We start from the raw sequence: 11,368 nt of genomic DNA on the forward strand, positions 1-11,368 counted from the left end.
ATGGGAAATCTGGGCGGGTTAGGGCAGAAGCCCCCACCACTGGGCAAACACCTGAGACACCGGGAACAGGCTCCAGCCCACTATCCTTGCCAAGGGAAATCCTGGGTTCCAGCTTACACAGAATGTCAAAGAGAGACACACTATGGCTTATCTTTGCCTCCCAAATGCCTCCCTCACAGAGATCACATTACCCATACAAAGAGGATTCCAGGGAAATGATTCAAGGAGACCAAAGTGTAGGTAATTGAGAATATAGACTCCAACCTCATGGTTTTATTTGATGACAGAAACGCTTTTGAAAGACAGTGTGCAACCCATATGCCCATCAACAGATGAGTGGATGAGCAAAATGTGGTCTAATCATACAACGGAATACTACTCAGACTCAAAAAGGAAGGAAACTCTAACACACGCTACACTCTGAACGTTGGACTTTGAGGTCCTTTATGCTAAGTGAAGCAAACACATCACAAAGGGACAAAACGCGCACGACTGCACTTCCCTGAGCTCCCTGGGGTAGTCAAGCTCAGAGAGATGGAAAGTAGGGTGGTGGTGGCAGGAGCTGCGGGAGAAGGCAATGGGGAGTTAGTGTTTAATGGGGGACAGAGATTCAATTTTGCAAGATGAGAAGAATTCTTGAGATGTGTAGGAGGGATGGACAACAACGTGAATATACTTAATACCACTGGACTGCACACTTAAAAGCAGTTAAGATAGTAAATTTAATGTTGTGTGTATTTTACCACAATAAAAAGAACTGGGGAAATAAAGGTGCCATGAAGTCAGGGCCTGTGCTATTTCCCAGAGCTCCTGGGCGGCCACCCCAAGCCAGCCACCCCCAGTGGAACTTCCATTTCTAGAACAAGTAAGGTGAGGCTGCAGAGGCTGAAGCCAGAGCCCAGCCTCTCTGAGCCTCTTCCTCACCCTACAGAAGTTTGTGCCTAATAAGTGTGCGACTACTCGGGCTTCACCTGGGACAGCTTATTTTGTACAAGGTCAGGTTCCGGACAGATCCCCCAACCAGTGGTACCGCTGCCCTTGGCTGCCCCCTGCTGGCACTGCCCCTCCCCCGGCTCCTGGGGCAGCAGGTCCTTAACCTTCCCCATTTCATAGGCAACCCCAAGTTTGGTGGAATTGTGGCATGCTGTGCCACGCTCAAGATGGTGCTGTGATGACACAGATCACATGTGGGTGACACACGTGGAGTAACACGCTCACACACACAGATGCCACACGGTTTGCAAGAGCCCACACCAATGGCATTGCAGGGAAAGGTACCTGGGTGCGTCCCCCAACTGCAATTTGCATGCTCAGCCCCTACTGACGAGGCCACCAGACAACAGTGACTGTCCTTCAGGATGTCAGCCTCCTGAAAGGCACAGCAGGAAAGGGAATGGCAATACAAGGACATAGGGAAGCCCCAGTGCTCCTGAGCACAGAGGAAGGCCCCAATCTGGACCGTGGGATGGAGCAGAGAGGGGTTCCTCGAGGTAGCCACTGACTTGAGTCTTGAAGGACAAGGAGAGCAGGTCACCAAGGCAACAGCCCACGTGGAGAAAGGTGGATGAGAAAGGCTAGCCCTGCTGCACCCAGTCTTCCCTTCTCATTGCTCACTTGCTGATGGGTCTTGCTCACTAAAGTACTAGAAGTTTCCATTTGCTCGTCTGCAGGAAGGGAGCTAGGGTGGGGGTTGTTAGGCTGCTTCTCCCGAGAAGGCCATCTGCCCACCCTCTCCCGCCCAGCCGCCCACCGAGGCTCTTCCTTCCTCAGCAGACAATGCCGTCGTCACTGCCTCAACCTCCAGGCTCCTGTTGGTTTCCTCCTTCAGCTTCCTGGCTTCCAGCCACTTCCCTCCCTCCCTCCCTCCCTCCCTCTCTCTCTCTCTCCCACACACACACACACACACACACACACACACACTTCCGCACACTCTCACACAAGCAAGTACACTCACACACTCACATCTTACACACTCACACACAGGCATGTTCATACATTCACATACACACTCTCATACCTCTCCCACATATGCACTCACACACTCACATCTTGCACACTCATTCACACTCACACATGCTCTCACATTCACATATACTCTTACACTCACAACTCATAACCTATCATACACATACCCACTCTCACACACACAACTCACACACATACACACTCTCACAGAAGCATGTACATTCTCACACACTCACACATGGGCATATACACTCACATACAGACCCTCATACACTCACACATCTCACACATACACACTCACACATCTTGCACTCTTATACTCACACTCATAGTGCTCTCACAATACTCACATACACTCATAACTCACATGTTTCACACACGTACACACACACACATCTCACACACATATATACCCACATACACGTCTTGCACACATACACACTCATACACATCTCATACACTCACACATTCACACAGGCACACTCTTACACACTCATTACATGCTATTGCACACATACACACACCCTTGTACACACAATCATCCACACGCCAAAACACACTCTCTCACATACATACATACTCCCACACACAGTCACACTCTCACATACATACTCTCACACACTCACAAATACACACACTCTCACACACACAGTTAATTTCTCAGGCAATTCCATTAATCTTTTCCTTCCCGACGGGATCCTGTAACCTTCAGCTTCCCTGCTGCTCCTGTCGGTGCTGAGCCCTTATAGCAATAGTCTAAAACTCTGGCTACCTCCCCACAAAGTGTCTCCCAGAACACCTGTTGAAAATGCAGGCTCCTGAACCCCATGCTGGGAGATTCTACTTTGGGTAGGTCTGGAGCCAGCATCTGTGATCTTACCTGATGATTTTGAGGTGTGAGGATGAGCTGAACTGGTACCACTCCTCTCTTTCCCCCTGAGAGACTTCTCTTCTCTCCCCGTGCTTCCAGGTTTGGAGTTCTCCTTGAAAGCTGAAAGCTGGAAGGCTGGTCTTTGACTGTCTGAGGTTCTACTATTCTTTAGGGCAAGTGCCATTTTAAAGCAACACTAAGTGCAATTTCCATCATTCATGGAATGACAAACCATGAATGGGTGTCACCAGCATGGAACCGGTATTGTTGGTTACCTTTGACTATCTTAACTCACCAGGCCAGGACTGTGGCTTCCAACACCCATGCTTCCTCTTTATGGGACACCACCCACTAACACCCTACATTAAGAGATCTGTTATTAACCACTTTGACTTCCCAGGCCATTTTTTTTTCAGACATTCTGAAATTCAAACCCCCTTCCCATACTCAGTGGCTCAAATTGTGGGTTTTTGTAATGTTAACCAGCATGATTTGGCCAAAATCCAGGAACACAACTTTACTCACCATATCTGCTAGTGCCCGGTTTAGATGATTCCAACTCCAAGTAACACGCCACTCAGATTTAAATGGGTTTTAAAATATGGACATTGATGACTTCCTATAACAGGTTGTCCAGGTGGGGCATTGATTTGTCAACTCAATGGTGTCTTCAAGGATTGTGCTCTGTTATTCCCAGTCAACTTCATCTTAACACTGGTCCTTTGAAGTTCCAAAGATGGCTACCACCAGCAGCCCTCCATCAAGCAGGCGGGCTGCAAAGGTAGACTGCTCTTATCCTGCACCAGGGAGCACTCCTCCTCCATCAGTCCATCGGTAGGCTCTGGAACTTTTCTCACTGGGCTAACATAGATCTTGTGCTCACCCTGTGACTCAGCTCAGCCACCAGAAGACTGCTACATGCTGATTCCCCAGCCACATTCCCTGCCTCCCACAGCTGTACTGGGAGAGGGGGCCTAACAAAATTGGGGTCCCCTTAGGAAGGGGAATTGAATGCTAAGTAAATGGCCCCAAGAACCACTGCGGTTCCCATGACCTTGGCTCTTCTCAACACAAACTCTGGATCAGACCCCCTTGGCCAATACGTGACAAGAAGCCAGAATATGCTCTGTGAGGCACATCTCTCCAGAAAGAAAATCATCCACGTGGGGAGCTTCACAAGCCAGCCCTGGCAAAGCCAGACTCCTCTACCACAGAGCCCTTTGTTGCTCTTATGGATTTGCAGGAATTTTTTAAGTGCTTTGCTTTAAGGATCTGGTTAAACATTAATAAAAGGTCAACGTTATGGTCCGAGGGACCTCCTGACAAAAATCACTCTTTGTCTCTCTCCCCAGGAACCCTCCTGTTGCAACATTTGTCTCTCCCCTATCTCTCTGCTTGCCCCATGGCTGTTTAAGAGCTGAGAGACCATGTGATCAAACTGTCTTTGGCACACGTAGAAGGAAACATTCCCAAAGCTTTGGCATATAGGAATGTTGCCCCAGATTTGGGGCATTTGAGGCTCTAGTTTAAAGAGTTTGGGCCTCCATACAAAGTACTTACAGACCACAAGAAACGGGTGGTCAGCGTGATGGAAACTCTGCATTCAAGGCCACCTTTCCTGTAGGTTAGTGTTATTGATTACCTACACCTCAGGCCCTGACAGGTAATCAATAGGCCCTCTGACCCAGATATGTGACTTGGCCTGTGGGGGCTTTAAAAACAAGAAGTGAACATGGCAACTCTGGTTCACGCTTTTCATACACGAGAATTACATTTTTTTCCCCCAGAGCTGCAAAGCTGTTTCTGCTCAAATTACCCCAGCCATCTGAAGAGAACATACTCAGAAGGTTCAGTTCATTTTTCCTGCTGGATAGTTCCACAACCAACTCAAGCCATTAAGAACAAGTGACAGGCCAAACTTTGGGAAAATCTATTGATGCCCCCAAAGAGGTAGGATTCTATACCATCATTCTTTAGGAGGTCCCATCTTAGCTTCTCAGCAAGGGCTATGGGAAATGAGGATGCTGAGGTGGGGGGTGGGAGAACAAAGGGGGGCCGAGCGCCTGCCAGGGAAAGAGGATAGAATATAGAAGCCGTTGACATGATGACATTCAGAAATGGAAGGTTCATGGCTAGTGATAATGACATTGACCCTTAGAATACCAATGTAGTGGGATGGGGTGGGAAGTGAAGCTGCAAACAGTAAAAGACTCTCAAAGAGAAACAGAAGCCCAACACCTCCAAAATGATTTCTGGTGTCATCTCCTTCAGGAAGGCAGCCCTAACAGAACTCGACACCCTCTATAGACTAGGAGCCGCCGTCTCAGTGTGCCCATATTCCTTGGGTAACACTTTCTGTGGGTCTCTGTGTGTATGTATATATTGCTATCCCTTCAAGGGTGTGAGTCCATTGAGGTTGAGGGTAGGAATCAAACCAGTTCACATTGAAATCCCAGCCCCAAATAAAACCCAGCACCTAACAGACTCCCAACAAAGCTCACTGAATGAATGAGTGAATGAATGAACGAGTAATGTTATGAATGAATGATTTTATGAATGAGTGAATTAATTTAGGAGTGAGTGAATGAAAGTAGAGCATCCAACCAAACACAGAATACAAGGTGCTAATGTCCCCAGTGGGGATCTTTCATTTCTTTCCCAGAAACTGGCAAAGAATTGGCTAGATGCAATAAAAAGAACACAGACTTTTACATCCAGGGCTGGGTCCAAATCTTGGCTCCACTAGCAAAGTGAGTTTAGGTAAACTATTTAGCATCACGGTCTCTCGGTGTTATCATCTAAGAAATGGGAACAAGGTAAGGCCCACCTTACCGAGCTGTACTGAGAACTAGAGACAGGGTATGCTCAGTGCCTGGTGCACAGTTGGTACTCAGTAAGTTGTAGTTACTATGGAGCAAGAGAGCAGCATGGGCAAAGCTGGGGTATCTGTTACCATACAGGAAAGGTTACCTCACAAGGAATGCCAAGGTCATTCTAAGATATCAGATGGCTGAGCTGAGTGCCAAAAGTATTAAGACCATAACTTCTTTCTCCCCAGTCTTGAAAATGATAACAAATTCTAGCCATCCAATAGGCCATCAGAGAAAACTTCCTCCAGGAATGTGAATGGTTGAACCAGGGAAGGCAAAGTCACCACCTCTGTGTAAATGAAGTTATGGCAAATGTTAAGTTGCTAAGAACGCCAACACTATGCATTGGTCAGGATATGCTAGGTTGTGCTGCAGTAACAAACCATACCAAAATCTCAGCGAGTTAAAAGTCATGTCATATGTCCTTTGCCAGTCTGCAAAGGGACTCAGCTTGGAGGTCCGGGCATACTGAACAATTACGATGAATGAGCGAATTAATTTAGGAGTGAGTGAGTGAATGAAAGCGCAGCTTCCAACCAAACACAGCATATCAAGGTACTCATATCCCCAAGGATAATAAAGGAAGGACAGGGGCATCTTTCATCTCTTTCCCCCAGTGCCAGGGAGAAAGGGAGTTCTAGAGGGTCTCATATTGACAAGTAAATGCCCAGTCTGTAGGTGACATGGTCATGCACAATCACCGGAACCCACCCAACCACCAAGGGGCCAGGAAGTACAATCCAACATGTGCCTAGAGTGGAAGTAAAGGGACATAGTTGCTGAAAAGCACTAACGAGCACAATATGCCACAAGAGAAGGAACATCTAGTAAGCTCTGTTCAAACCAGCCGCAGACAGTGGTGCCTTGAGGATGACTGGAAGGCAAAGGCATCAACCCGTTCTCGGGATCCAGAAGTTGAGAGAAGGGGGTCATGGCAGAAGATGGCTTTACTTTGCCTTTAGGAAAGGGTGGGGGGACTCAGAATTCCCTCGCTACTCTCTTTAAAAGTCAGCTGTGTTCATACTAACTGAGCACACACATCCTATCACAATACTGCCTGTGTTGGGTGAGAACAACACAGAAAGCCTCAAAGAATTCAGATTCCTGCACGGGAGTGAGAAAGGGCTTCTTTCCTTAATTTGGAAGTGAGTTTTAAAACGTGCAAAACAGCAGAAATTCCTCGGGGCACATTACTCTGCCAGGTATGACTGTGAGTTATTAGCAGTGGTAGTACCCCTGGCTCTGCCAAGGCTCACGGGGAACTCAGGAAAGGACCTCATTTTCCAGGTCAAGATCATTAGGGAGTTTAATTAGCACCTTGGCTTCAGAATCTTTATGTAAGCCCATCCTCTGAGGCCTATATAAAATCAACTGGGAGCCCCATTCCTTGCCAGATGGAAAGTTCAGTGCTCCCCAAGGTATCTGTCGACTCTTGGGGCTTACATTCACAGGGCTCCTATGGTGTTGCTTCCTTTCTCCAGTGTCCTTCATCCCACCTGCCGAAGAGAACCAGGAGCAAGACGCAAAGCTGGGGAACTGCCTCGTGCAAGTACGCCAGCAAGGGTTCTGGTGCTACAAGAACAAAATGGGGACGTGAGAGCGGGCTGGCAGACAGGGCACAGGGAGTCTTGGGTATCACGGACAGGACAGAAGCTGGACTCTAGCCCGCCCCTGGTGGAGAGGCAGGGAAGGATTTTAAGCAAGGAGTGAACAGAGTCAGAGATGCACTTTGGATGGATCACAGGACAACTGCATCTCTGGCTATCAGTGAGGAAGTCAACAGAAACGGAGAGAGTCCAGAGGGGAGGCTCCCACAGGAGTGCTGGTGGGAGGCCAGGTGTCTGACCTGGGGTCGGGAAGGGGAGGGAGTGAGACAGGGACCGGATTTTGAAATGGATGGAGAAAGCAAAGTCAGCGGGGCTTGGTGACTGAGAACAGGGATAAAGGAGAAACAGGGGTTCAGAGGGTGATGGGAATCAGTGGAGGCAGAGAATGGGGAAGCCAGGACATGTCCAGAAAAGAGCAAGTCATCCAGCCGGGCTGGCAGGTGGAATATTCTTAGGGACAAGATATGGGGGGGGGGGGGGGGGGGCGGGCCTTGAAGGCCAGAATGCGGGGGCAACTTTGTGCTGACTCCTATAGGAAAAAGGTAGTCCCCGGAGGGTGCTAAGCAAAGATCTAGCAGGTCTGGCTAACTTTGCTGGCAGCTTGTCTGTCTCGGCTGGGATAAACCAACATGGAAAAGCTTTATAGACTAACTTCCTTAGAAAAACAGAGAGTAACATTTATATAAGGGTTATGTTGATTTTAAAATAGGTCCCCAAATTCTTCAAAACTGCTCCATTCAAAGGTGGAACCTAAGTCCCCTCTCCTAAAGTTTGGGCTGGCTTCTGACAAATAGAATGTGGGGGAAGAAAGGGTATCTGACTCCAAAACTAGGTCTTTTTTTTTTTAAGATTTTATTTATTTATTTAAGAGAGAGAGAGAGAGAGAGAGCACGCGCACGAGCATGAGCCGGGGGAGCAGTAGAGGGAAAGGGAGAAGCAGGCTCCCCGCTGAGCAGGGAGCCCAATGCAGGGCTCGATCCCAGGACGGTGGGATCATGACCTGAGCCGAAGGCAGATGCTTAACCAACTGAGCCACCCAGGCACCCCAAGACTGGGTCTTAAAAGGCATTGCATCCTACTCATTGCTCTTTCTCATGGACTCTCTGCTCTGGGAGAAGCCAGCTACCATGTCGTGAGAACTCTCAAGGAGCACTAAGGAGAAGCCCACATGGTGAGAAACTGAGGCCTCCCACCAACAGCCATGGGAGTGCACCATCTTGGAAGTGCGTCCTCTGGCCCCAGTCAACCCGTCAGATGACTGGGACTCCAGCATCGTGGCTGCTACCTCACCAGAGGCCCTGAGCCAGAACCACTCGGCTAAGATGCTCCCAAACTCCTGACTCTCTATAGTGTGTGAGATAATAAGTATTTGTTGGTTTGAACCCGTATATTTGGGGGGCAGGATAATTTATTACACAGCAATAGATAGCTATACTGGGATGCTCAGGAAATTACTGGAAGCTGAGTGACAAAGTAAAAGGAGAAAGGAGACCCGTTAGACAGCCCTTGTCAAAGTTTAGAAAAGACACATGAGGGGATGAAGGAGGGTGACGGGAACGGAAACGACTGGACCACCGAGGACTGACGAAAGACAGAAGCACTAGGGATCTCAGTAACTGGTTGACCATGAGAGGTGCAGGACAGACAGATTGCAAAGATTACTGCAAGGTTTAGAGCCCAAGAGACTGAGAGGGACCTAAAAGCCCTTTGGAAATGGAAACTGCATGGATCTGTCCTTGTCATCATAAACATCATCCCCACCATTGTTAGTTTTGGTGCTTAGAACACTTTTCCAGTTTTTTTTTTAAGATTTATTTATGGATTTATTTTAGAGTGGGGGGGGCAGAGGGAGAGAATCCTCAAGCAGGCTCCCCGCTGAGCGAGGAACCCCATGCAGGGCTCGATCTCACGACCCTGAGATCATGACCAGAGCCGAAACTGAGAGTTGGATGCTCAACCAACAGAGCCACCCAGGCGCCCCAAGAACAGTTTTCCTTTTAAAGAATATATTCTCAAAGATGGCTTCTTAGAAAACTATTTCGCTTAGAAGGGTTTCCAAACACACCAATTCAGTTACTAAAATGGCCAACGCATGTCCTGTTCCACAGAAGAATCTCCACATTGATGTCATGTTTTCTGAAATGCTTGTAATTACCCTTGAGTATCTGAGGAACTTGGAGCCGGCCTGGTCTCTTTCAACAGTCAAATAAGCAAGATAAAAATCCTTTCCAGCAGCATCTTGTAGCACTTTAAATGCATGCGTGTTGACCACGGAGCTAGCTCGCATGCATGCGTGCACACGGGCTCACCGCCGCCCCATCAGAATCCCCAGTGGAGAGAAAATCGCAAGCACCATATTGATTGACCCATCAACACTCTGGAGCCGAGCGGGGAGAAAGGAACTCAGCTGGACCCTGGGTGGAGTGTTGACAGCGTCTTCTGCAAAGGATTCTTGAATCAGATGGTACTCTCCTGTTGGACATCACAGGCAGCAGATGTAGATACACCTCTGCCAAGCGCCAGATACAGCCAAACATTTGGCAAAAGCTGTCTGGCCCCCTGGAGCCGGCACAGAGAAATCCATTTGCACACTCTTCGCCGCCGCTCCTTTAAGGGGCCACAGACACGCTGCGGGAATTCAAGGTTTAATGGAAAGGTAGAAGAAGTGCACATTGCCCGCCTGCCACCAAATGAACTCATGCTTCTCCCCCGCAGTCATGTCAAGGTGAAGGGAAGGTCAAAGCAGAATAACAGGGAAGGTCATTGTATTCTTTACCTTATTCACAGATAACCTCCACCTAACTTTATTTGGGTGCCAATTCAGAGCATCCATCACGATCCTCCCCCATGATATTCAGACAGTTCCTCTCTTGACTGGAGATTCTGGGGGCCTGTGCTCAATTACCCGCTCAACAGGCAGGTACTACAAACTGACTGCCCGATCCACTGCCTACCATCTAGAACAGAGCCCCAAGCGGAGGCCCTTCCCGCCTCCGCAGAGGCTCAGTGAGTGGTCTGTCTCTGCCATTGGATCAGCGCTTTTCAACCAGCATGCTGTCACCCAGGGGGTGTTGAGTAATGCCTGAAGACACTGATTTGGGGGGAAGACAAAACTTTGGGGGAAAGGGAGATGCTACTGGCATCAAGCGTGTGGAGAGATGCTGCTGAAGCTCCTTACAGAGGACAGCCCCCCAGTGCAGAGTTCTCCAGCCCAAAGGCTAATATTGCCCAGAGTGAGAAGCCCTGGTCTGGAGTTTCAACTCCATCCAGGCAGGCAGGGGGGGTCTTTTCTTGTTCACTGCTTTGTCCCGTGTGCCTATGACACAGCAACTGGTTCACAGGAGGTACGGGAGGGAAGCTGGGAAGGGAGGCACATTTCTCTGGAAAAATGTAAAGCCAGGACAAAGGAACATTACTAATTTTGGCTTCACTGATATATTAGAATTTTAATGCCAAAACTGTACCCATCCAAGCCCTGCTGTTGATGTCAAGCCAGATGCCCCTCCTGGCCCATCAGGCAGCATCACTTTTGATCTGCTCCATTTCCGACCTGGGCCGGTTCACCCCTCCTTAGGCAACCTGGTGGTCCCCCGCTCCCAGGAGGCCACCATATCGATGCCGAACTTAGTGCGGACACCCGATCGGCATAGCGCACTACAGCCCAGAACTCCTGGGCTCAAGCAATCCTCCTGCCTCAGCCTCCCGAGTAGCTGGGACTACAGGCACGCGCCACTGCGCCCGGCCAGGCAGCATCACTCTTAATCAGCACACTTAATGTGCACACTTTGGGACCCATGCGTGGCCTTACGCATTGACCTTCACCCTCATCTTGGGAACCCACAGAGTTCTGAGCATGCTCACACACACAAAGGCACGCACGTGTATGCCCACACGGGAAGTAACATGCAGGGCCACTTGGCTCTCTTGCCCAGTGCTGGAGCTGGTGCCCAGAGACGCTCCCGTTCCCACTTGCAAACAAGACCGAGTTCTAAACTCTGACGTTGCAGAGTGGTCTGGACAATTTTTCCCTTCCCTTTCCAAGCTGCCCCCTGAAA

General features: G+C 49.0%; 1 non-coding gene across 1 annotated transcript; it reads right to left on the reverse strand.

Moving 5' to 3' along the window:
• Positions 1 to 10,759: 10,759 nt before the first annotated feature.
• Positions 10,760 to 11,056, reverse strand: LOC148163995 (signal recognition particle RNA). Its single transcript, XR_015768664.1, has one exon.
• Between the last annotated feature and the right edge of the window lie 312 nt (positions 11,057 to 11,368).

Source organism: Eumetopias jubatus, unplaced genomic scaffold (genome assembly GCF_037043125.1).
Source record: "Eumetopias jubatus isolate StellerSeaLion01/CBP00866 unplaced genomic scaffold, mEumJub1_p1.0 scaffold_7, whole genome shotgun sequence".
Lineage (NCBI taxonomy): Eukaryota > Metazoa > Chordata > Mammalia > Carnivora > Otariidae > Eumetopias > Eumetopias jubatus.